The 27,921-nt window shown below is 32.4% G+C and overlaps 1 protein-coding gene across 3 annotated transcripts in view; it reads left to right on the top strand.

Annotated features, from left to right (window-relative positions):
* Positions 1 to 9,734: 9,734 nt before the first annotated feature.
* LOC143047196 (uncharacterized) overlaps positions 9,735 to 27,921 on the top strand; it is a 117,144-nt gene continuing 98,957 nt past the window's right edge. The window contains exon 1 of one of the 3 annotated variants that reach the window (XM_076220194.1): positions 9,735 to 9,846. The gene's annotated coding sequence lies outside the window, so the exon portion shown is untranslated. Of the gene's footprint in view, positions 9,847 to 16,124; positions 16,312 to 22,268; positions 22,392 to 27,921 lie in introns of those variants that run through there. The other 2 variants (XM_076220192.1, XM_076220193.1) reach the window with 2 other exon arrangements.

Raw genomic sequence — 27,921 nt, forward strand, 5'->3', positions numbered from 1 at the left:
TTCTTTGTTAGAAATCCCATGGTATAAAATCTTTTTCGCCTTTCTAGTCGCGGTATGCGAGACATATGTTAAGTTGTCTGCTTAAGTAAATTTGATAAGCACTACTTGAGATAAATTGATGATATTTCGTATAAAGTTGCATTACCATCAGACTATCAATAGACATATCAGTTTGGTGATTATTTTAAGGCAATGACCCCTTGGTCCAGTGACTTTGTATCAGCAATGTTGCTGTCCATTAATTTCTGAGTATTATGCCGACAGTCAAGACACATCTCTGTCAACAGTTAATTGTTCAAGTTCCTCCTTACAAAGAAAATTGTGCGTATGTCCTACATATTCAACAAAACACCTAACCAGAAACGCACATGTAAAAAATCATAAAGGCAACAGTTGTATACCGCTGTTCAATTGTAATAAATCGATTCAGCGAAAACAAATCCGAGTCACAAACAAAACCGTGGAAAATACATCAGTTATACGGGGAAACAATGGAATAACAGAAACACTGAACTGCAAGCACCTAATTCTGGTATATAGTTTTGAATAACATAGTGAATTCTTCTTCGTGGTCAAATGAAAAATGGAAATCCCCAAATTGTTAACCGGAATAAAATTTTGGAAAAACTAGAACAAATATTTTTTTTTTATATATAACAAAGCGTGTGTTCGAAGATGTAAATACACTGTTAAAAGAGAAGCGAACGATACGATGCTAAAGGGACATTCAAACTGATGTAAGTCGAAAATACATTGACAAACCATGGCAAAAAAAGACCAAAAGACAAATAAAAAGTATAGAAAACTAAAGACCGAGCAACACGAACCCCACCATAAAATGATTTAAATGTACATATTTACTGCAAAATATTGACTTCTACTTGCCATTTAAGAAACAAAGTATAGCAACAGAACAGTACCGGTTTTATAGCTTATTTGGCCCATAAAGCCATATTGTCATCACTTGGTGTCGGTCGTTGTCGTAAACTTAACCAAATGGATATTCTCCTCGGATAATTACCGAACATTTTTCAACCAAACTTGGGGTGAAGGATTCTTATGATATCGAGCATTCAGTTTGTGTTTTCCGCTATCTGTCAACGTTTAAAAAACCAAAACAAGGGTAAAATGCATTAATAATCATCTATAATAAAAAAGAATATCTGATCAAGGCTAAATGCTCAGAACGTCGACGTCTACCAACTTCCTGTTTGCACTAGTATTATCCGGAGACTCATAAAGGAGTTATTGTCCATATATGATAAAACTAAATCGTGTATTAGATATCATATGGCATATTTTGGTAATAGTGAACTAAAATGTTAATTATGCTTCACGGAGGAACAAGTGGTCATGAATATATAATACTGGAGTGTCTTCTTGACAACATAACTTGGAGGTAGACTTTAAATAAACTACCAGCATGCCTACTGGAACAAACTGTTGCCTCTCTTTGCAGACCTCTTCTTATTTTCATATGGGTCTGTGTTCCTTCAGACACTTGTCAAAGAACAAAAAAGATCAAAGCAACTAGTTTATTTAATTTAAGATAAAATATATTGATAATGTTCTTTCCATTCACAATCCAAACTTTTCTGATTGGGATCCTCCAGATCTTGATATTTAAGAAACATCAAACACGGCTCGTCCGCCTCGTTCTTAGACTGATACATGGAATTTGACACGAGCAGTCATCTCAGTACCATAATTCTTGACAAGCGAGACGATTTTTATTTTGAAAGTTATCAATTTTCCCCATCTAAGTATCAATATACCAACTTTATCTGCATATGGGATATACATTTCACTTTTCATACGGTATTCAAAAGCTTGCAGCTGAAACTCCGACTTCATTAAACGTCAACTGTCTGTACTAAGTAGTACCATCTGATTTATATGTTTGATAAAGTAACAAAAATAATCAAAACTCTGAAACAATCATACCAAGTGATAACTCTTTTTTTTAACTCAAACATTATCAAATTCATCATTGATACAGCGTTAATACATTCATGCATAAATAAACATATACGTCTGAACTTTACGACAGACGTTCTTCATCGGAAACCCGTGGTTAAAAAGGACTAACATTCATACATTATTCGTACCAAATGTAGGCCAGAATGTTAAATCTGCAAATTGTGTATTCAAAGTTGTGTTACAACCTCAACGGAATTCAAACCCCGCGTCAGTGAAGTCTTTGCAACAACAATTGCAATATGTCTAGCGCACTAGACCACTCAACTTACTTAGCTTAATAAAACATTGTTGTCGAATGTCGAAAAGTGCCTTTCGTCTTCGGCATCATTTATGGTTTTAACACAGTACATGATGTAAAATAACTCGTGTATGGTGTTTCTTTCAGATGAGCTATGCTTTGTTTGTCATAAAGAATGGTTATGTTACCCACCATCATGACCATGCTATATAACGATACTGCACACGATGAATAAATCAAATATACACCATTGAAGTAAATAAAATAAAGAGCTGTGCAATAAGCGCATGATACACCTGTCATCCTTAGCTCGTTTTTATGCTTAAAATTAATTTATTCGATCAACTAGAAATATTGTAAACACTGTTCAAATAGACCCCCCTTTAAAAAAGCACTATTAAGGTTTAGTTAAGTTCATCATGAAGATTATAGCCCTTCATTTATTAGTTATTTTCCGAAAACTTGAAAATCACTCCTCCATGGGACTTTATTCACATAAAATCCCATAAATCCATAACGTAAAATCAGAAATTTTTCAAAATCGAAATAAATACATGTCAGTAAAAATATTCAATTCACAAATGTTTCATGAAAGGTTTGATAATATTTTTGAACTATAATCAGAAAATTGAAAAATCCTTAATATTTTTATGAACAAAATCTCATTACTCAAAAACGTAATATTTAAAATTAATTAAAATTCAAAAGAATTATAAACAATTCAGCAAATTTCATGCAATTTGGTGAAAGCGTTTATGAGGTAAGTAATTTCAATAGACAAGAATGCGTATGCATGCATCCCAAATGAAACAAAGCTTTTATCTGCTGCTATTGTAAGCACTGTACAATGCGACATACACCTTTGCGTTGATCCAATTTGGTGTCAACGTTTTTTATTTTCTTATCCAAAATCTTAACAGAATGATTCCCCTCCGTTATGGACAATGATGAAATTAGTCACTGAATTGGGTAAGGGTAGATCCAGCCATTTTGAAAGGGGATTCAAACCCAAAACAAAAAAGAGGGGTCCATATGTCCCCATTTTAAATCATTTGTTGTAAAAAGGGAGGGTTCCAATCCCCGAACCCCCGACCCCACCCAAGGATCCGCAATTGATCAGGATCTGCCTTATCAGGCATTTATAACTATACAGTTTATTACATTTACACAGTAGGAGATGCAAGTAACAACTTTATTGATATGATGGATATCGTAGCAGTTGGTTGACTGGGTATGCAGTATTTGCTTGCAAGTTGGACAATGTTTTCCCCTAGCATTTACAATCATCCTTTTATGAAGAGTCTGATTGAGAGGATAAATTAGCCATCACAAGCAGGGATTTTGGACCTACGGAAAGCGATCTCGGGGGACATCTTCGATGATACAGGACGTTTTATTTCTATTTGTCAATCAGATATAGGATTCTATATAACAAATATGATTGACTGTTACACGAGTAAATAAAAAAAATGTCTTTATCTTGGTGTTTGTTTTTAAAAAATTGCAATAATTTTGAATTATTTGTGGTGATTATACAACAGAATACTCCACAACTAGGTATTTATGATAAAATGTATACACTCCTCATGTTTAAATTTCTTTTATTTAATATTTCGATAACACTTTAAAGTAAACAACACATATAATCTTACATTCAATAAAATATAATTTATCACTTATTGTTTAAAAACACCCTGAGAAAACATATGATTACAACGTCAATCAATAAAAAAATATACCACATTGGTCTACGAACCTCAAATCAGGTAGGTCAAACATATTTTTCTATGTATATTTTGACACTACAGAGCTGCTAAACTTGTATATTGAATATGTCTGTATGATACCGTTGCATATGTTATAATTTGCTTTATCTTATCTGAAATCTACTTACGTCGGTTGAAACACGTCATGTGACTGGAAAAAAAATATATATGATTGAATTTCCTAATCCGACGCGTGGGTGATTTTCCTCCTGCTATTGTTACCTAAAACAAGACATTCTGAGGGTGGAAAACAATGTTAATGAGTTTGACAAAGATCAAGATCTAGCAGACTACTTAACATACAATTAAAGTAATCAAATATATGTTTAAAGATTTGTTTAGGCGTAATATGAAAGTATAAGACTGCTGTTGTTATTTAAAGTCTATGTGCGAAATGATGTGTTGTCTGAGGATGTTGTCTGTGTCTTACAAAGGCACATTGGACATATAGACTGAAAATGCTGACTTACTTAATGTTAATTATTGTTGTTTTCCGGTACATGATCCTCAAGATTCCTCTTCACCATACTAAGAGTATGTTCTGATCTCAATTATTTCAGTTGCTGCTTCATATATTTTCCCATAGGCTCAATGTTAAACTTTCGCCCTGTTTCCATGACATTGGCGGCCATTTTGAAACTTCTTGATATTGCATGCACATCTAGGCATATCAGGTAACACTTCCACAAAGTTTCATCCACTTGGGTCTTATAATGAAGAACTTTGAATTTTGAAAATTTTTCACATTTTTGCAGTTTCCATGGAAACGGTCGCCATCTTGAACCATTCCATGCTTCCTGCACAACTTCACATGGGGGTCCTCAATATAGTAGAGTTCCATCAACATTGGTCCATTGGATTCCGAGAACAAGCGCGGACAAAATGTGTGGAAGAAAAATAATAACTAGAATTGCCATTGCAAGCAAGCAATAGCAGATGTCACCCTTCCCCCTATTGCCACTAAGCGGCAGCCATTAAAAAAGAGTTTAACAGTGAATGCACAAATAAACATGGCTACACATCTTTCTGTAAATTTTTTAGTTCATTTAGAGCATTTTAAAACAAATCTTATTTCTGCCGTTTCCATGGCAACGGCAGCCATTTTGAAATTTTCAAAGTCATATGTCTCATCTACACTTGCACAGTTAACAATAATATCAAGTTTCATAAAGTTCAAAGCATTTTGAAAATTTTTGACATTTTTGCAGTTTCCATGGCAACGGTGGTCTTTTTGGAAATTCCAACATCAAAAGTCTCATCCAGACTTACCAGTCTACAATCATATAAAGTTTTATCAATTTTGGAGCATTTTGAAATTTTTGACATTTGTGATGGTTCCTATGGCAACAGAGACCATTCCCAAAATTTAATGGCATATACCACATTTGTACATGGGAGGGACCATACCATCAAAGTTTCGATTAATTTGACCTACCATTTTAAGAAAGTAAATGCCACTTTAAGGTTTTTGGATCATTTTGACCTGTTTTGCATTGTTTCCATAGTAACGGCAGACATTTTCGAAATTCCAACTCCAAATTCCACATCTACTCATGTTGCTCATCGTTACTATGAAGTTTAAAAAAATTTGGACCATTTTGATATTTTTGAAATTTTTGGTGTATTTTCCATGGCAACACAGTAATTCCAATGATTGCCAAAAACATCCAAAACCAGTATATGCCGGGCACCTACATTGTATTAAAATATAATGATTCTAAGTTCAATTATGTCTAAATAATTCACCAAAACCAAAAACTGGATTTTTTTCACATTTTTTCCGTTTCCATTGTAACGGCAGCCATTTTTTATGTTCTTAAGACCTACTGCAACCCTAAATTTTGTGTTCCTCATTATAATTAACTTTCATTAAGATTGGTTCCATTGGCTCCGAGAAAACTGCCGGACAAAATAGGTGGAAGAAAAATAATAATACAGAAAAAGATACAGAGGAAAAGAATATGTCACCCGACATTGTCAATCGGGTGACATAATAAAAATTAAAAAAAAACGTATAATAACAATACGTCACCCCAACTCCGTTGAGGGTGCCATAATTAGAAACGTACAATAACAATATGTCACCCGACCTCCGTCAGGGTGACATAATGAAATATTTGTGAAAACTATCTTAACGCGTACACCACGTTGGGATAGTGGTTTTCGGTTGTATGAATGCAGTGTCGTGCATTCCATCCGATGGACCTTATACCCGCGACCTTGTTGTACTGATACATGCAATGAGCCTTAAATTTTCGAGTATCAAATCCTGTCCATGATAAGAAAAACATTAGGCAATTACATCAAAGGGAAAATGTACAAATTGCCGGTAAAGGTTTCCCCCCCCCTATTATACAAGTGGAGTAAGTCTTAATTCCGTTTGATCAATAAAATACTGTTATTGATTCAAGAACTTAATAAAGTTGACTCTGAAAGAGAAGTAAAACTGTTCTTAGTTAAGAATGGCTTGTCATTTTAGGGAGATGAATACTAAAAGTGACAAAATTGATCCAGCTTGCAGAAAAGTCATAATTCTATAAATTGTTTCATCGAGAAAAGAAAGGTTAAACGACTTTAGGGTGAGGACATTTCGGTTCATATACAACTAATGTTTAAGAAAGCAATTTTCATAACCATTTACATTTTAAAACTGAATAAAAAATTATCAAACAAATAAAGAAAATAATATGAACACATATGATTTTATTATTGTAAAAATATATAAATTTCTATTGAATACATCCATAAAACATAATCAATTACAAGGGGTTCATTTCTAAATTGCAAGCACCTGTCATGATAAAAATAGGAGGAAAAAAATTGTTTATTCTCGGTTTATAAACACATCTCGTTGGTCGATAGCTATTTGAGAAACCCATGTAATCCGAATGTAGTGTATGTTATGACTACTTTACTTCTTCCTAGTAGCAGTAAGTGTTTTAAGAATGGTAAGAGTAAACCGATATCAAATTTACTTCCTAGTACAAACATGTTTCTAAACTGGTACACCAAAACAGGCTTTTAAACATAAAAAAAGTAAACCGTAAGTTTGACTACAACAAATACGCCATATATAAGTGTTTAAAGATAAAAAGAGTAAACTATTAACACATATTTGTCCATTTCATAGCGTGCGTTAGACATTAGCATTTTTCTATCCAGTGTATTGGCATTTATTGACAATAAACTGCTTTTAAGAGTATATTGTTTTATATATCAGTTTAATTAAGCAGTAGTTGTCTAATGGTATGATGCAAATACTGAAGACAGATTTTTTTTGCGATGAAAATTGGCGCACTTTCGAACCCTTTAAAATATCTGCTAAAGTTCTGGATAATTTCTAATTTGGATCTTTCTCTGAAAGTATTTCTGGGCCCTTTCCACCACCTTTTCCCATGTAAAAAATATATATAAAAAAATCCACAATGGCTTTCAATATAAAAATGGTAACAAACACTGAAATTATTACTTTGGATTATAAGTTAAAACATGCTATACTGAGGATCAGGCGATCCTACCTCGACTTGACATAAACGGTCAATTCAGTACCAGAATCTTTGACAAAAGACACTTTTTACTGGGCATTCAAATGCTTGCAGCTGTTACTCAGAAAACGTCACCAGTGTCTGAGCTGAAAGCTGATGACACTGGGTTACATCAAATATCGTCTGGTCCTTTTAAAAAAAATTTAGTTCATCTGATCATACCAATACTTTTTCGATAAATAATCTGTATTAACTTCACAAATAATACATGTTGGTTTTGAAGTATAGATTCTAAGTGCTGACGTTGTTTATTATTTATTTACGTTTTAGTATTCTCTTTTTTGTCTTTGTATATTTTTATCCTTTACTGTTCATTCTAATTAGGCTCACTTCTCCTTAATGGAAATGAGGGCTTTTGTCATCACTCGGCGCTCGTCGTCGAACGTCGTTGTCGTTTTCCGTCCGGTGCAAACTATTCCAAAGATCTTTTTTCTCTGAAACTGCTGAACCATTTTCAACCAAACTTACGTTGAATGATCCTTAAGGCATATTGTATAAAGTTCGCGTTTTTTATTTCTGTTTCGGTAAAAGAAACCATGGCCGTCATTGATAAAAATAGAACATAGGGGTAAAAACTAAAGCACTTAGAGCAAATCTGACATTTGGGTAAAAATGCTCATTATGAACTACCTTCCCTGAGTATTCAGACGGAAGACGATCGAATTTTGGGTTATTGCCCCTCAATTGATAACTTCAATGAAATTTGCAGTTTTTGCTTATTATCTTGAATAATATCACAGATAAAGATAAACTGTAAACAGTAAAAATGTTCATCAAAGTTAGATCTAAAAATAAGTCAAAATGTACAAATTGTCAATTGACCCATTAAGGAGTTAATGTCCTTCAAACGCAATTTTACACAATTTGTTCATCATGATTGTTAACTTTGAAAAGTCTTCTGCTCTGAACTACTGAAGCTATGTCAGTGAGATTTTCTCATCACTTGGCGTCCGTCGTCCTTCAAATGCCATCCGTCGTCCGTCGTCTTCGTCCATCGTCCATTGTCATCGTCCGTCGTTGTTAACTTTTAAAAAAATCTTCTCCTCTGAAAGTACTGGACCAAATTTAACCAAACTTGGTCAAATTTGTCATTGGGGTATCTAGTTTAAATACATATGTGTCCGCTGACCTGGCCAACCAACATGGCAGTCGTGGCTAGAAATAGAACATAGGGGTAAATGAAGTTTTTGGCTTATATCTTTGTTACTGAAGCAAAAGTATAACGGTTGATTTATGCATCAATGGTTGACACAAATATCAGGTGAACGACAGAGTCTCATTGGAGCCTCTAGTTACTTATTACGTCTGTTTGTTTTGCCAATGTAATTGAATTCTAAGACACTATCATACAATTCAGAGGTTAAGCTAGTAATAAATCCAGGTTTAATCTACCATATATCCACCACATAAGGAAATGCATGTACCAAGTCAGGAATATGACAGTTGTTTTCCGTTTGTATGATCTGTTTGAGCTTTTGATTTTGCCATTTGATAAGGGACGTTTTAAATTGTCAATAGAATTCAGTAATTTTTGTAAGAGAAAAAACGTAAGTTTAACGCAGTAACTTTATTAACAAGTGAATTTTGCGGAAATATAACGCATTACTATGATTATGTCGTGCAAATGTGGAACATGTTTCGTGAATTTGTAACGCGCTGCCTACCGATATGGTACCATATTACCGATTACTTATTTTGAATGTAACGAAAAAAATATGTATATCACCCTCAGCATCTGATACTAGTAGGTGGTATATTATACCTTAACCGATAGTCATTTTATCTCATCGTCAGGTGATTTTTCTCACAATTTCAAAGACGTGAATTTGTTTTCTCATACCAACAGTGTCAGTTACAATTCACGATGATATGGTAATGGATAGTGGCAAAGGGGCAAAGACTTGAGGGAAAGTTAGCATTTTTTTAAGGAAGTTTTTGAACAATTAATTGTCTGTAAATTAATTAATTGTATGGGGGAAATAATTAAGGATGTGACAAACATTTATTCAGCTTTTAAGCGGTAATGTGGTTTACAAAACATTCCCATATTACTAGGTGATATTGTATGAGTCAAAGTTAGAACGATCATTTCCTTTGCATGAACAAAGTGAGCTTTCCATTTAAATTGCATAACATTATTCGTTACTTTTTCGATTAAGCATAAGGAAATGCCCAACCTCTTGATTATACAATGACAATTTATCGAATACAAGATAAGCGGTATCAGTTGTAATTACTATTAATCTATAGTTCGCGTAATTTGTATAATATACACGTATAAAAAGTGAAGTAATCTGGAGAAAAAGACTGATCTATGGTAAGTTTGTTTCCCTTATATAACAAGTTAACATCAACAAGAACTATCTTTAAAAAAGATATCCGACGTATTTAAATTTGAGTATATGTTTAAAACTATCATTTCGATAACCTTAAGAGGCACAAAGATACCATTTAAATAACGTTTTTTCTGTTTATGTTCAGTATTCTCGGTCCTCATATCTTTCGGTTTACATTCACCAAAACCCCGCGGAAATCTCACATGCGTAGGTGCGTTCTAAAAGTCATGTACGTTCGTACAACAAAGTTTACATTAAATATTATGATTGTCCCGAATAAACAGCTGTCACAGATGCAAAGAGCTATTGGAGAAACAATTATTTTAATAAAAATATAAATCTTTGTAAGATCTAGTTCAAATATTTATAGTTTTTCACTTGCTTTTCATCACGATATAATTAACGAGACGTTTTTTCAAACACAACCAAATCACACACCATGACAGCATTTTGTCCAATCACAGAAACGATTTTCGAGCATGCGTATTCTGTTGCCATATATAGTTAAGCGTCCTTAAGTTCAAAGGGCACAAACCGAAACTAATACCGACTACGTCGGAAAAATATTTAAAATAAATAACCTATTCTATTCCCCCTATGTCAAAAAGGGGGTATTACAGTTAGTTGGACCACTGACAAATTAAAGATATTCAATTAGTTTTAAGTTCGTACCTTAATTCAGACGGTTACATATCGTGAAACTTATTGATCATTTTCTTTAATAAGCAAAGTTGAAGTTAAGTTCAAAGAGTACAAAAATATCTAATATCATTAATGTATTCTTCCAAATCAGCACCCGCTTCAGTTCTACTCGCAAAAGCCTGTAACATGTAGGTTTCACTATTTCCCGTTTGAATACGCAGTTCTTTACATGTGCTTTGGTTGCCAATGGAACAACTAACCTTTTAACCAACCTACAAAAGATCCGAAAGAGTCTTCTGAATGCATCAAAAATTTGGGAATAACTCGATGTTACAACAGAACCAGCACAACCCTTTCAAATAGGAACAAGACATTTGGTATGACATGTTTGATGGAGGAACTCCTATCAATTCATTTGTGAGAAACCCGCTAATAGTTATGTTCAAGTTGCAGTATAAGTGCTCATTGAGATTATCTAAAAAATCAATACACCGTGCAAGTATCAGTAAATATAAACACATCTCTTTGGAGTATGTTTCTAATGCTTCCACATTTAGTACTTAAGACATTACTTACCTACGGACTTAGTTATAAAGTTACGATCTGATAAATAGCTAGTAAATAGTATCTTATGATATTTTAAAGTTTATAGGATATGTGATTTTAAGAACGTAATCGTCTCCCTGTTTACACGTGGAGTAACAGTAGACGATCGTTCTCTTATATTCGTTGCGTTTCCCTCAGTTTTAGTTTGTAACCCGGATTTGTTTTTTCTCTATCGATTTATGAGTTTCGAACAGCGGTATACTACTGTTGCCTTTATTTATTCATATCAAATCATCTTACGCTTGATTTTTAGGATAATTGTATATATTAAAGAAACAACTGACATCGCTTCCTGTGCCTCATTTTTATACTTATCCATTCGTTTGATGTGTTTAATGTCTCTCACCAGGAGAGGAAAGACCTTATTGTTTTTTCTAATTTAGCTTTAGATTTTTCCATTTGATTAAGGACATTAAGTTTTGAATTTTCTTAGAAGTTCAGTATTTTTGTGATTTTACTTTTTTCTTATCATTTTTACTTTTTTTACTACCGGTATATAAGATGTTTTAATATTTTTGTAATAAAAGCATTGTATATACATGTATATGTATATATATATTTTTATGTATTTATACATACAGTCCTCGGTTATGATTTTAAGAATTTAAAAATGTATTATTCCCATTTCATGTTCATGGCTTGTCTTCTATTTTGAAATAGTTCGTTCAATACTATTTGAAATGTTTTAACGTTACAAAGCAGACACGTGGTAGAATCACGATGTTATCAAGATATTGAAAAGTAAATTTCTATTGGTTTATTATGGTTTTATCTTCTTGGTTTTGGTATGTTGTTCTGGAAAAGGTTCTCGTGTGGTAGTGGTTATTAACACATGTAAGGGAATGGTTCGTCCTGAATACAGTGTATAGGGTATATTTCTAGGCAATTTAAATAATACTCAGTAAATTAGATAACAATTTACTGGGAAAAAACCTTCATTAAATTATGTCTTAAACCAGGTTAACGAAGCCATCAAGTCGCCACATAGCTTACATGTAGTGATTAACGTGCTTCGCAAATCAGACAAGCAACCCGACTTCACCCGTTCTATTCATAAGTGCATTACAGTGCACACAGACAGGCAAAAACGTCTTCATGTGACTAATTCATAATCAAATTATGATATTTCATTGATATATATCATTTGTTTCAAAACAAACACATAGCAATTCAAATTTATCGCAAACTTCAAATATATTAAAAAACTCAAATGTCATTCTTGCTCAATGTATAATACTAATAGAATAAAGCAAATAGAAATGAAATATTAGCAAGCACATACATTTACAGTCTGAAATCATTTCTATATGAAAAATTGCCTGTTCCAAGTCAGGAATAGTAAAGTTGTTATCCATTCGTTTTATGTGTTTGAGCTTTAGATTTTGATTTTACCTTGATTAAGGACTTTCCGCTTTCAATTTTACCTCGGAATTCGGTATTTTTGTTATTTTATAATCCATACCTTTCACTAACAAATGTTTGTTACTCATTTATAACGAACACCTACTGTTTTAGGTAGTGACACATAATCACGAGACAAGCAACACAATGATTTAAAAACTAATATACATTAGTATTATTACAGTTTTATTTTCGATTTATGAGTTTGACTGTTTCTCTGGTATCTTTCGCCCCTCATTTCTTTTGAGATGAACTAATAAGAAAAAACTAAAATAACACAAAAAAAAACGAACTAAAAGTTAAATTCAAAAAAGTCCCTAAGCAAATGGAAATTTAAAAGATCAAACACATCAAATGTATGGATGACATCTGTCATATTCCTGACATGGAACTTTCTAATGTATAAAATGGTAGATGACATTTCCAATACTGTAATCACAAGTCAGTCAACACTGATTTTGTGAGTTCGAACCCCGCTCGTGCTGGTTTGCTCTACTCAAATCGTAATTGACTAGGATTATCAGTTTTCCTATCGAAGGTCGGTAGTTTTCTCCGGACAATCTGTCTCCTTTCACCAATAGAGATATACCACCACGATATAGCCCAGAAGTGGCGCCTAAAAATAGCATTAAAACACCAACAATCAATCAATCATTATATTGACAATGATCTGTAAGCAAAACAAACAGACATAATAGGTAAAAATGTAAAAAAAATAGGGGTACAGCTATCAACATTAATGTATGATCTTCATCACTATAAAAACAAACAAATATATGTCATAAAAGAAAACAAAAAGTCATATCGACGAAGCAAAAACGAATGATGAGAATTCAAAAATTTACCTTAGCACAAAAACACAATGACGGGATGTATTAGTACCAGAGTCGCTTGTAATTTAGTTTTAAAAATATGAAAAAAAGTAGTAGAATATATATACCACTATTTAAAAAATGTCATATTTTTATCACTAAAATTCAAGAGCAAAGTCAAAATCATATTTACAAAATTAGACTGAACAGAAAGGTAATAATTACAAAGACAATATAAGAATGATATAACACGTTATTAAGATGATAAACAACGTCAGTACCTATAATCTATACTTTAAGACCATCGTGAGTTATTTTTTATGTTGATAAGGAATATTTATCAACAAGGTCTTGGTATCTTTGGGTCAAACTTGTAAAAAAATTGGCGAGACATTCTTTTGTAAACCCCTTGTTCATCAACTTTCTGCTCAGATACTGGTGATATTTAACAAAGTCTGAATAGCAGCTGCAAGCTCTTGAATACCGAATGAGTTAAGAAATGTACACCCCTATGCAGGAGAACTTGGTATTTTACTTCTAAGGTGAGGGAAGTGGATGATTTCAAAATAAAAATATTCTCGTTGGTCATAGATTCTGGTACTGAGATGACCGCCTATGTCAAATTCTTGGTTAAAAATGTAGAAGAAAAAGGATGACGTATTTGTTGTTTGTTTAATTTCGTGTTCTGGAGGAAATTAATGGAACCCAATCAGAAAAGTTTGTATTGTTAATGGAAAGAACGTCATCAATTTATCTAGATCTAAAATTAAATCATCTGGCTTCTTTGATCTTCTTGTTTTTAACAAGTTTCGTAAGGAACTCCGATTCATGTGAAAATAAGATTTATGCTGGACAGCATTTGGAATTATTTCTTTTGGATGATTTTTCGATTTCACATAGAGAATGGTGGTACATGTATACAGGGTTGAACAATCCGTTGTCAAACTCTATCACTAACAATATTTAACGTAATAGATTAGGTGGCGTCTTAAAGTCAGTGAATACAAAAAGTCCGCGAAATCAATTGGCGAAAACTTGTCATAGAGATAAAAAGATGTGATATGAGTGCCAAAGAGACAATTCTCTATCCAGGTAACAATTTGTAAAAAATACAATTATAGGTGAAAGTACGGACTTCAACACGTAGCTGAACACCAAGCTATAAAGGGTAGTAAAATTGTAAAACAATTCAAACAGGCTATTTGTAATAATTGAAAATATGACGTCACTTGGCGTTGATGTTTAAACTTATTCGGATGTGCTGCATTTCGTCGGGTTATGTAGTGTATTTCGGTTGTTTCCTGTAATTAGTTAATACTTCAGTTTTATCATATATCTTTTGTATAGTCATTTTATAAAATTTACTGTTTGCAAAAGTATAAATTATTCTAAAAAATAGGGATGTTCTGGTACCTAACAGAAAACCCTGGCCGTTTTTGGCACAACTTTTTTGAACTTTTGGTCCTCGATGCTGTTCAACTTTGTACTTGTTTCGGCTTTCAAACTTTTGTATCTGGGCGTCACTAGTAAGTCTTGTGTGGACAAAATGCACTTCTGGCGTATTAAAATTTTTAACTTGTTGCCTTTTGTTAGCTAATATTCGTGTGTTTCTTTGTCAATTATGTTCTCCTATTTATTTATATTGTAGTCCTGTAATGTTGTGTTGTCATTTTAATGTTATATTTCACATGGCCATAAAAGAGGGAGGTTTGGCATGCCACAAAACCAGGTTCAACCCACCATTTTTTCCTTTAAAAATGTCCTGTACCAAGTCAGGAATATAGCCATTGTTAAATTACAGTTCGTTTCTCTGTGTGTTACATTTTAACGTTGTGTTTCCGTTGTGTCGTTTAGTTTCTCTTATTTTTTAGTGTGAATTCACATTACTATAAGACGTGTCACGGTACTTATCTATCCCAAATTCATGTATTTGGTTTTGATGTTATATTTGTTATTCTCATAGGATTTTGTCTAATGCTTAGTCCGTTTTTGTGTGTGTTACATTTTAATGTTGTGTCGTTGTTCTCCTCTTATATTTAATGCGTTTCCCTCAGTTTTAGTTACCCCGATTTTGTTTTTTGTCCATGGATTTATGAGTTTTGAACAGCGGTATACTACTGTTGCCTTTATTGATTTAAAATTTGTAGGTTATGTGATTTTTTTGGTATTTCAGTACGACATAGATTCAACGTCGAAATAACTTTAACTTGTTTTTACTGTCTGTTCTAAAAACTATAAACCATCTGTTTTGTTCGCAAAACCCTCGAATTTAGATAACTTGACGTACGCGATTCTAAATACGAAACAGAACTTTGAATGTCTTATATTTAATTGGATAATCTATTTTATCTACATTATTATAAACAGAATTTGTATCGGGTTTTTACAGCGTTTCTAGTTTTTAATAGTGAAGGTTCGGTGTGTTATATACTGTTGTTTGTATTGTCGTCGTTTTTGTTTTTTGTTTTTTCCATGACATGGCAGACGAACTACTATTGCAATTGTCAGTTTGTTCTCGGCTCTTTTTTTTTTATATATGTTTCGAATATCCCAAGGAATTTTTCGCCTGATTTTTTTTATGGTGTAGCTGTTTCCAAACGTACGTTAAATTATCGATTTTATAAGAGAAATGAATGACAAGATAAAAAAATATTTTCTTAACAATTTCATTGGATAAGTATAAACCCCGTCTCGATCCTCTACACAACTAGACATGACATTGTTTTCCTTTGCACACACGTCATATTACGATAACATGATATGTGTCACACGGTGATATATTATGCACAGAGAATATTTACACATCGAGAGAGTGAAACAAAGTAAAGATTACGTCGTAGAAAATTTAATTACTAATGGCAGCAAATATTTTAGATTAATGATTGCATATATGGATGGACACGCGCACAAGAAACGGCGACCAAAAAATAATGCCTAGCCTGCAATCCAAATTCTAATATAAAATCAAAATAAAGAAGAAAAAAGGTCAGTAAAATATACTTGTAAGTGAAAAACCTTACTATTTGGAAAGCTCTTTATTAAATAAGTTACAGTGATAAGTCCAAAAATAAGAATTTAAAATCATAAAGATGTTTTCTTACAAAACTGAGAGGTGTGGACAAGGATGCCCTATATTTCCACTTCTCTACACAACAACTTCCTCTTGCCACCCCTAATTCCAAACGATAATCTGTCAATTCTTTACCTTATCCTATCCCTATTTTTACCATTCCTCTTACTCACGTTTCCTTATCCTGGTTCCCGCTTCCCTTATGATAAATTTTGGAAGATGTTGTATGAGTGCCAATGAGATAACTCTCCATCCAAAATAACAATTTATAAAAGTAAACCATTTTAGGTCAAAGTACGGCTTTCAACACGGAGCCTTGGTTCACACCGAACAACAAGCTATAAAGGGCCCCAAAAATTACTAGTGTAAAACCATTCAAACGGGAAAACCAACGGTATATCTATATGAAAAAAACGAGAAACGAGAAACAAGTATAAGGCATTGAACTTGTTTCCAAGTGGGTCCTTTCATGCAAACAACTTAAAGGTTCGACATACAAAAATGATAACACACAACTTAATCTGAAAAAAATCATCATATATAAATAAAAAGATAAAAAATAAATTTGATAATATAAAAAGAAGTCTGATGAAGCTTCACTATAACTTTTGGTGAAGTACTTTTTGACACTAATTTTGAATTTATTTATTTTTTATATATTTTTTTTACATTATTTAGCAACGCATTTCAATCTTGTAAACCATTTTGATAAAATGTAGTATTTTTGTTTACTCTTAACTGGTGGAACCCAGAGGTTATATTCACTCAGTGTTTTTCTTGTGAAATTATGATGAAAATATCTCACCTTTGTAAGGACAATTGGAAATTGAAAATAAGCTTGTTTGCTTTCGTGGGTAAATAGTTATCAAAGGTACCAGGATTATAATTTAGTACGCCAGACGTGCGTTTCGTCTACATAAGACTCATCAGTGACGCCCATATCAAAATATTCATAAAGCCAAACAAGTACAACGTTGAAGAGCATTGAGGATCCAAAATTCCAAAAAGTTGTGCCAAATACGGCTAAGGTAACCTATGCCTGGGATAAGAAAATCCTTAGTTCTTCGAAAAATTCAAAGTTTTGTAAACAGAAAATTTATGAAAATGACCATATTATTGATATTCATGACAAACCGAAGTGTTGACTACTGGGCTGGTGATACCCTCGGGTACGAAACGTCCACCAGCAGTGGCATCGACCCAGTGGTGTAAATAGTTATCAAAGGTATCAGGATTATAACTTATTACGCCAGACGCGCTCTTCGTCTACATAAGACTCATCAGTGATCAAATTTGGGTTCAGGCATTAGTGGTACCTATGTAACAATCCTTGTTATAATTATCGGTTGTATTATGTATTTGTAGATATAGCCTTTATCTGAATGAATATTATTTTTATTATTATTTGTAAAAATGTAAATACATATAAGTAGGACAATGGTAGTTATAAATTTAATGAACATGGTTTAATCTTTTTAATCTCTACTTTTCAATCAACTATTGTTAACTATATCCAGTATTTTTTAAATCATTTAACACAATTGTTTTGTAATACTTGTAGCTTATTTTTCTATTTGTGCTAACACCAGCATACCATGCAGAACAGGCATTGCCCAAACGACATTGAATTAAAGCTTTAACTAAAGTCTTCCTAGAGTGGTATGATAAACATTTGACCTGTAAAGGAACTTCAATCATGAATTTATTTTTTGTTTTGAGATTATTTTTAAAAAATTCTCCAGAAAAAGATTTATCAATATTCAGTTCTTAAGGTTTCAAACAATACTGTGATGCAATTGTGTGTGATTATTAAAAAAAACGTCAGAGTTACGATTATAGATAACTTTAATACGTTTAGACCCAAACAGAATAGTCCCTGTTTTCCCTAAATGAAGTGATACTTTATTATTGATCAGCCATTTTCTTCGAGATTCAAGTTCCGTACCCGGTTTCTGAGATATAACTTCTGTGCTTATATAAGAGTATAGGATACCCCCTGACTTCTGTTTCCTGTCTTCTTATTCCAATCTTCCATTAATCGCCCTGTTCACCCCCTCAAAACTGAACTATCAACATGGTAAATTATTGTCAAATACACTTATTAATAAAATGTACAAGATTTGTCACAACCATATGCTAAATTGTGCTCCTATAATCTGTGATATTAATATCTTACATTAAGATTAATTTTGTTCATAAATAGTTAAACCTGAGCGGAGAGAGCAACTTCAAGATACTCATTTATATGAATTTTTCACAATTTATAAAATACTTTTCACAATTCTCAACAGTAACTGCTCTAGCTATTTTATTATTATTATTTTTTAAATAAAAAAATATATGTCAATTATTTCATAATTATTACAGTATCAATTGTAAAAACTATCTTTTGAAATACAGTGTATTTGTTTCTGTGGGATATTTTCCAGTCCTAGTCCCTACTGATAAGGGGTCTGTTTATTAAAGCACTCTTAGGACTGTTAAATGTACTATGATAATCTTATGACATATCTTTGTCCTAGGTGCGTTTAATATACTTGTCGTAACTTAGGAAAAGTCATAGGAATCGTCGTAGCTTTATGACACCTTAAGACACCATTGTAACCATTGGAGTGCCATCTCCACACTAAGAGGTACTACAGAAATAATCACATGCATAAACAGCCAAGAAATTCATCGCTTCGTGTTAAAAGTAACATGACGTTTGGGTATCCATAGCTCTATTGTTTGGGTATCAATGCCAAATGTTTGTCTTAATGATATGATTTAACAAATTTTAAGAAATTCCACCATGCTTATCATCGAAAATATTTAGACTTTTCGATATGGAGACTAGACAATTTTCAAACAAACTTCAGGTTTTGGGTGAAAAGGACTTTTTAATTGATGTGTATCTTTTTATGAGTATAAGATAATCATTCTAAAGAATAGTTTATATCATGATGTTGGTATATAGTTATAACAAAATATGTTTGTCTCATCCGTAGTTTTACTTAATGTTGCTGGTAGACTTGGAGTGAAAGTGTGACCTGCTTTCCGACTGATAAATGCTGCATAATTGCATCACAACTTGAATTATAGATACGTCATTATGTATTAGGTGGGAATAATAAAGGTTTCTATAACATAATGTGGAAAATACCATTTACAATCAGTTATATATTGGAGGGGTTCAATGATCTTCTATTGGGATATATTACCAATTGGTTTTGATACATTATGCCTTCGCCGATGAAATATATTTATTCATAAACATAGATCAGCTAGAAATTAAAAATTAAACAATAAAAAAAATCAGAACAAGGGATAACTATTGTGTTCTGCAGCGCCAAACAGGTTAAAAAGATGTATATGTGAGATATGTTGCGAAGATAAGATACGATAAGATTTATTTCCGACTCGAACGTTCCATATACGGATATAAAAGGTTCTGAATAAACTGAATACATTGTTCAATCATTTACAGTGTTAGTTATAGTTAATAACAATGCTGAAAATTCAATAAATCACTTCTGAGAATTGCTATTTAAAGACATTTAAAGACATTTATATTCTTTTTTTTTGTTTCAAACATGTATTACTACTTGTGGTTATCACAATTGGAATCGACAAAATGACTCTTGACAGGACACATTTTAGAACATTATAGTATAGTATTAGTTCTGATTTTCATCTTCTATGATTAGTTCTGATTTTCATCTTGTATGATTAGTTCTGAATTTCGACCTTATATTTATAGTTTGGTTGCACAAACACACGACATGACTTGCATTTAACTAAATACAATTGTTTTTGCCGGCCAACTGTTTTGTTTCGAGCTCTACCTGCGTATGAGTTTACGCGCGTCTTGCGTACTTAAAAAGCTTGTTTAAAAGCCTGTTTTCAAAGATATTTCCCGAATTTGTATGTCCACTATGTTGATGCTGATTGAATAAACAAAAGAGTAAAGATCACTAGTACAAATGCACTTTACTAATTTTGTTATGTCATTAAATAATTGTGTAATCAGCTGACAGTGACCCTTATTATCAACGTCATGGGAAGGGTCAATAGTATACAGATAAACTACTTTATTTAAAATATATTTAAACATTATCTCTTCCAAAGGATAGAAAAAATTATCAGCATACTCGATTATACTTCTCTGGAATTAGAAAACTGCCTTATTATTGTTGTGGATATTGTGAAGGTAATACTAAAGCAGATTCAGTAATGATACTAGTAAGTTTGTAAGAAATTGTTAACACAAGACGCTGTTTGTTTGATTGCTAATGAGATAACCTTCCGCTGGTGCCTAAATGAAGTATAAGTTAGCAAATTCAATAATGAGTAAGAACCCATATCAAGCTATAAAAGGCCCCAAATGACAAATGTTAAACAAATAACGGCCTAAAACATGTTCAAAGGAATAAACGAAAAACAAATATGACATATAGCAATATTCGTAAATGACATAATGGTTTCGGGCTACCAACTCTTCCCCTAACTTCGAACAGTGGTTGAACACAACAACATAAGTCCAATTATAAAAATCAGTTGAAAAAATTAACTCATCAGATCAATCAACAACACACAAGACAACGTTAACATCTGAGAAAACTGGCAGTTGCCTTTCGTTTTTGCAAATGTGCTTTGTCAGTATGCCTGTTGGGTTTTCTTTGATTTGTTTGTTTTAAAATTGTGATTAAGATTATAACACTATGTTGACAATTGAACCCATATTTTTGACATTTTGATATAATATATGTGTGTTTTGTTCACACATCGTTGTCAATATAATGCAGTTTTATGCTTTTTTATCCGTATTAAATTTTCCCGGAATTATTTTCTCTCAATCGATTTATGACTTTTGAACAGCGGTATGTTACTGTTGCCTTATTGAACCATCATAGTCCTATTCAGAAAGTAAAGCGGAATAAATCATGCAAAACTAATGGTTTGTTATACCAATTACAAATATAAATTAGCATTTGTAAGATGTGATATTTTTCATGAATTTTATCCCAATAACGAATAAATAAACTCATCATAGATACCAGGACTAAATTTTATATATACGTCAGACGCGCGTTTCGTCTACAAAAGACTCATCAGTGACGCTCGAATCCAAAAGAGTAAAAAAAGGCCAAATAAAGTACAAAGTTGAAGAATAAGCGGGAACAGATATATATTTCGCCATCCTTATCAGGAGCATCAAAATATGGTACCCGATCATTCACGATTTGAAATTTTTCTTTTTACAAATATTACCTTTTTAGCAAAGTTTAAACAGTAATATTGAACGATATTTTTTAAAAAAAGTAGTATAAGCATGAAAAATTTGAAAAAAAAAATATGTTCGTTAACATTTTTATTCGATGAGCAATCTGCCTTTTGTAGTTTTAGAAAAGCGTTGTACATTTACTTTAAGAGTTGATTTTTTTTCTTTCGGATACTGATTATAATGCTGAACTATTCTGGACGGACAGTTTTATTTTGCGATATTTGTCTTAAAATTATATATATATATATATATATATATATTCACTGACGTTGCATGCTTCTTCTCGAAAAAGATTACCTTCATGATCCTATACCAGATCTTTCACGATCCAAACAACATTCTTGATCACCGTTACTTATTCATTTACGATCATTTTTTCCAAATGCCAGACGTGATAGTGGTGTATCAAGAAACGCAATGAGGAAGTAAGTCAAATAATAATATCGACGAATCGTCTTGCTCTGAAACTATCAGTTGTTTGAGATACAGATATTTGAAAATTTATCTATGAAAACTAAGATAATGGAAATTAGTTAACCCTGTCAACGTAAAAATTAGTGAGTACATTGTGTAAACATTAATACTCGACTGTTACTAAACTCTAGCTTAGCACGTTTGACATCACAATCAATAATTTAATTTATAAAGATAACAACAAATAACAAACAAATAATGTCTCGTGACGAGACCTGACCGGTGATAATTTAAGGGAGATTGTATCTCATGTGTTAGGTAGGTTGATATTTATTGTTTCAGTAATTTTGTCCTACTTAAATATATCGACATAATGAGGGGTTGCTCATGAAATTAATGAAGTATCCAGGTAAATGTTTAAATAAACTACGGTTTGGCTTCAGTGATAGTTAGTAATTATTTTCGCTTTTTGATCCAGTGTTCAAAAACCAAATACTAAGTTTCTTGTTTAAAGATAAATTAGTGGACAGTAAAGGGTGTGTGTTTCATTCACAATTTAAATAAAGACGATATTTAGAAAAATCTTCTTGTAATAAACGTATTTCAACAACTATACGTGTATATATAAAATTGTAATGACACTAATTTACAGCAGATTAAGACCAAATTCATAGCAATATTGACAAATTAACATGTTTTTGTAAAACTTTGCACCGAAGGGTACTCTAAAATGAATAAATTTTGTATTTGAAAAGTAAAAGATAGCAAACTTTCCAAATAATTTGGTTTTTGACTCTATATATTCAGGCTATAATTCTAAGCACATATTAATGATCATACACATTTTTCTAAAACCTTCAACATTGTAGTTTTGAGCTATATAGAACTACCCAGTAATTTGAGTCAACAATAAAATTTAACCCTACATATTAAGTAACGGCATATTGTCATTTCGTATACATAAATAAAATAAGATGACAAACTCCTTGATAACACAGTGTATGTTTCACTATAAAACCAGGTTCAATCCACCATTTTCTACATTAGAAAATGCCTGTACCAAGTCAGGAATATGACAGTTGTTATCCATTCGTTTGATGTGTTTGGATTTTTGATTTTGCCTTTTGATTTTTGATTTTCCTTTTTGAATTTTCCTCGGAGTTCAGTATTTTTGTGTTTTTACTTTTTTTTTAGTGCCTAATGGTACTTGATATTACTTTTTCTTCGCTTATTTTTATCATTGAGGAGCAATGTTAACTTATAAAAATTAGGATATAGGCAAATGAGACAACTATCCACCAGAGTGCAAAGTAGTCAAGGTCAAAATATAGGCTATGATGTTTTTATTCTGAGACCATGAACTCAATTTCCATGCCATAAAATGAGAGTATCAAATTAAAAAGGTCCGAGTTACTCACAGCATTTTGTTTGATAAGTTACACCAAAAGACGTCTTAGTAAAATAAGCTTCTTATAGGGTCTTTGCATCGGAACTAAACACATTTATTCAAAAACCAGTTGTTGGCATGACACGGGTTATGTCCTTCTCATATATGTTATGATGGTATGATACTAAACCCCTAACGGGAAGGATTGTGCCTGATGTTCATATGATGAAATCATAATCTTTCAGTCAGTTTAATTGAAGTCTGGAGCTGGCATGTCAGTTAACTGCTAGTAGTCTGTTGTTATTTATGTATTATTGTCATTTTGTTTATTTTCTTTGGTTACATCTTCTGACATCAGACTCGGACTTCTCTTGAACTGAATTTTAATGTGCGTATTGTTATGCGTTTACTTTTCTACATTGGCTAGAGGTATAGGGGGAGGGTTAAGATCTCACAAACATTTTTAACCCCGCCGCATTTTTGCGCCTGTCTCAAGTCAGGAGCCTCTGGCCTTTGTTAGTCTTGTATTATTTTAATTTTAGTTTCTTGTGTACAATTTGGAAATTAGTATGGCGTTCATTATCACTGAATTAGTATAAATTTGTTTAGGGGCCAGTTGAAGGACGCCTCCGGGTGCGGGAATTTCTCGCTACATTGAAGACCTGTTGGTGACCTTCTGCTGTTGTGTTTTTTTCTATGGTCGGGTTGTTGTCTCTTTGGCACATTCCCCATTTCCATTCTCAATTTTATTCTGTAGATATTCCAGATATCACTTAATCACCTAAGTAATATTTTTTGGAAGATATCGCAACGATCAACTCAGAACATTTTTTTGGTATTAAATAACTGGTCACAAAAAAATCTATGTTTGGGGACCACACCTTTCAAATGAAATGATATCCATGTTAGATTTTTGGTAAGAAATATCATTTTCCTAAATTGTGTGCGCTTTAAAAAGGGAGGTGTAGGTTTAGGGATCGCATAATGAAAAAAGGGAATCAACATGGTTCAAATTGTTACCTTGCAAGTTCAAATTTGAAATATCATTCAATTTTTTTTATGGATATGTTTTTGCTTTGTCTACTATTTGATTTTTATTTTTTGTTTGTTTGGGAAGTTAATAAGCTTATTGCAACCTATGTAAATTGAGACCCATTATAATGACAGAGAAAAAATTGTTAGGTAAATTTGTGTGAAATAAAAATAAATAAGTTTGGAATGTGTATGAGTTTTACTACCCACAAAGATTAAATTTAGTAGATTAGCAATACTTTAGATTCATCAGGGATGAAACTGTCATAATTGCAATAAAATTTTGGTTTGCTTTCGCATGTTAATTTTTTTTAAATTTGCCTAAATCATAATGAGTTATCGTAAGGAATTAATGATATGGTTAAGTATCCCAAAACACAATATAATGTTGTAAAAAGACGAAAACATATGAGGCTGTAAAACTGTAAATTTGAATAAAGATGACTGAAAGAAATTTTAAAGTCTGACACTCTGATTTTTTTATATCTGAAAACTATGCCGCATATTTGTTGAAATTGTAAAGTATGAGTGTTTTTTTTTCTGATTGTGAAGAATATTTTAAAATAGCATTTCGGACGCACCATAATTATAAATTCTGACGCTGGCTTGATATCACAGCTGTAGTTTGGTGTTTGAGGCTTAGGGTATCATCAGTTCAGTATAGTCGGTGCTTCTGCATTTTCAGTACCATGATTTGTCTATTACTTCCCTGAATTGTTTTGGTTAAACAACAGGTATTCATATATCGCTTGCTTTCAAATTTAATGATTGGGGCTTTTTTTTAAAGAAGATCAATCCAGAAATTTGCTTCGGACGCGATTTTTAAAAATGGTCTTTTTAAATTTAGTTACATGATACATCTGTACATGATATTTGTTCATAATCCCTTTGATTGACAATACATCGATCGAATACTATCTTTATATAGTAAAAACTATATTCGTTTGATTGAAGTTTCTTACCTCATAAATCTGCAGATGACTCAGCTAAACGTTGAATCAATATTTGAAAATGAAATTTCAATATTCATGTGACCTCCTTGGTTTATCTGTCATACAACACATTCCCTTGATTATTTTTTTGTTATGTTCATTGTTTAAAAAATGTTCATATCCCAACTTAGTGGTTGGCTTATGTCATGCAATACCTGCTATTTGGTTACTCTGTTGAAATATTGTACCAACTGTTTTGGTCACTTTCTATCTAAAAAGATATGTTGTTCCTTCTTTGAGGTTATTAGAGATCTGGAGATATGTTGTACCTACTGTGTGGTTATCTTAAATATGGAAAGATGTTGTCCCTGATGTATGGTTATTTTAAATTTGAAAAGATGATGTCCCGGATGTAATGTTATTTTGAATTTGAAAAGATTTTATCCCTGATGTATGATTATTTGAAATTTGGAAGGCTGTTGTCCCTGGTGTATGGTTATTTTAAATTTGGAAAGGTGACGTCCCGGATGTAATGTTATTTTAAATTTGGAAAGATGTTGTCCCTGATGTATGCTTATTTTAAATTTGGAAAGATGTTGTCCCTGATGTATGGCTATTTTAAATCTGATGTTGAAAGAACTTTTTGAATTTTGGGTCATCAATGCTCTTCAACTTTGTACTTGTTTCGCTTTATGACTTTTTTGATCTGAGCGTCACTGATGAGTCTTATGTAGTGAAACGCGCGTCTGGCGTATTGAATTATAATCCTGTTACCTTTGAGAACTATTCACTGGGGTAAAACTGATGGCCGTAACTGCATTCACGCTCATCCCAGATGTCGGATGAAAAATTAGGTCAGTATTTGTTTGTCTGTTTAAGTGTTTTTATATCATTTTCTTCACAAAGCATACATTGGTGCGATGTAAATTCATAAAAGATTCACACGGAAATCACAAATTACTACCAAGAAATGTGTATTAAACAGGAAATTGGATTTGAAAAAATCGCTAAGATGACCGTAAATCATGATTAAAATATTTTCAAGATGACCGTAACATATAACAAGGATGACCGTGATTGGTAAGTAGATGATCGTAATTTATAAAATTAAAAAATGCCCGTAACATTTAAAGGATGACCATCAATTCTAAGAAATATCCGTATTTGTATTACCTTTTTTGTATCAACTAGTAAATCGTGTTGGTATAAAACTTATTTATAAGACTGCATTATCCTATAGGTAGGAAAAAAAATACTTAGTTCACCATATGTAGCCTCCAAGTACAAGCTAAAAGATTTTTTTTATTTCTGGGATTCCTATTAATATCATATAATACATACACCTTTTAAAAAATACCAATGCATGTACACCCATTGACATTATATCGTTTCAACTACCGTTTCAAAATAATGTTCTTTATTTGCAGATAGGTACATGTCTTATCATTATACCACCTGCAAATTCACGTCATTTAATGTAGACACCATTTTGATACACACTACAGACAACCATGTTTGTCCACAAACATTTAGTTTTAGAAATAAAGTTTTCGATGAAAACACAGGTCATTCTGCATATCGGTCTGTACACTTCGGGGTTGAAGTAACAAAACTTAAAATGCAAAGTCAGTTGCGATTATGTAGAAGAAGGGTGTCAAACGGAGTTAAAAAATGAACTTTATTAGGTCGTAAGTTTTATCGTTTGAATTGTTTTACATTGTTGTTTAGGTGCCTTTTATAGCTGACTATGCGATATGGACTTTGCTCATTGTTGAAGGCCGTACGGTGACCTAAAGTTGTTTATTTCTGTGACATGTTGGTCCCTTGTGGAGAGTTGTCTCGTTAGCAATCATACCGCATCTTCTTTTTTTATATTTATGAACTATTGCCAAATATTGAAGCAACACTAATGGAGATAGGACGATACGAAGACTTTATTTCCGTATTGAAATCCATATCTAATGGAATATTTCTTGAACATATTGCTTTTCATTTGTTACTGGATGTCGGAAGGTTTTATTCCCAGTCAACAATATACTCCATAAGATATGTTCCAGAAACGCTGGCATTCTGGATTACTATAAAGAAACTGTTCAAGGGTAAGGGAGTTAACTTTTTAGGGGTTATAAAGCAAAAGGACTATCAGCTGAAAACATACTAGTAAAACCAACTGAATGCAAAATAAATTTTGCAGTTCCATCGGATCCGGTGTTGTCAAGGGAATGTGTCATTTGTTGGCAGATGTTAAGATTTTAATGTGCTTCCTCTGGAACCATACACATTGGCTCGATTACTGGATATTCATATGTTTAATTAACCGGTTTTTTTCTTCTTCAACTTTTCGTCGTATCACTGTCAATTGGTATTTAAATTTCAATGTCGTTATCAAAAAATATTTAATTACTTACAAGAAATATGCAATTTTCTATCATTGTCATAAACTCAAAATACGGCAAATAGTTAAAAGAAGTTGATTAAATATATTTATATCCGCCAA

Source organism: Mytilus galloprovincialis, chromosome 10, assembly GCF_965363235.1.
Source record: "Mytilus galloprovincialis chromosome 10, xbMytGall1.hap1.1, whole genome shotgun sequence".
In the NCBI taxonomy this organism is placed as follows: Eukaryota; Metazoa; Mollusca; class Bivalvia; order Mytilida; family Mytilidae; genus Mytilus; species Mytilus galloprovincialis.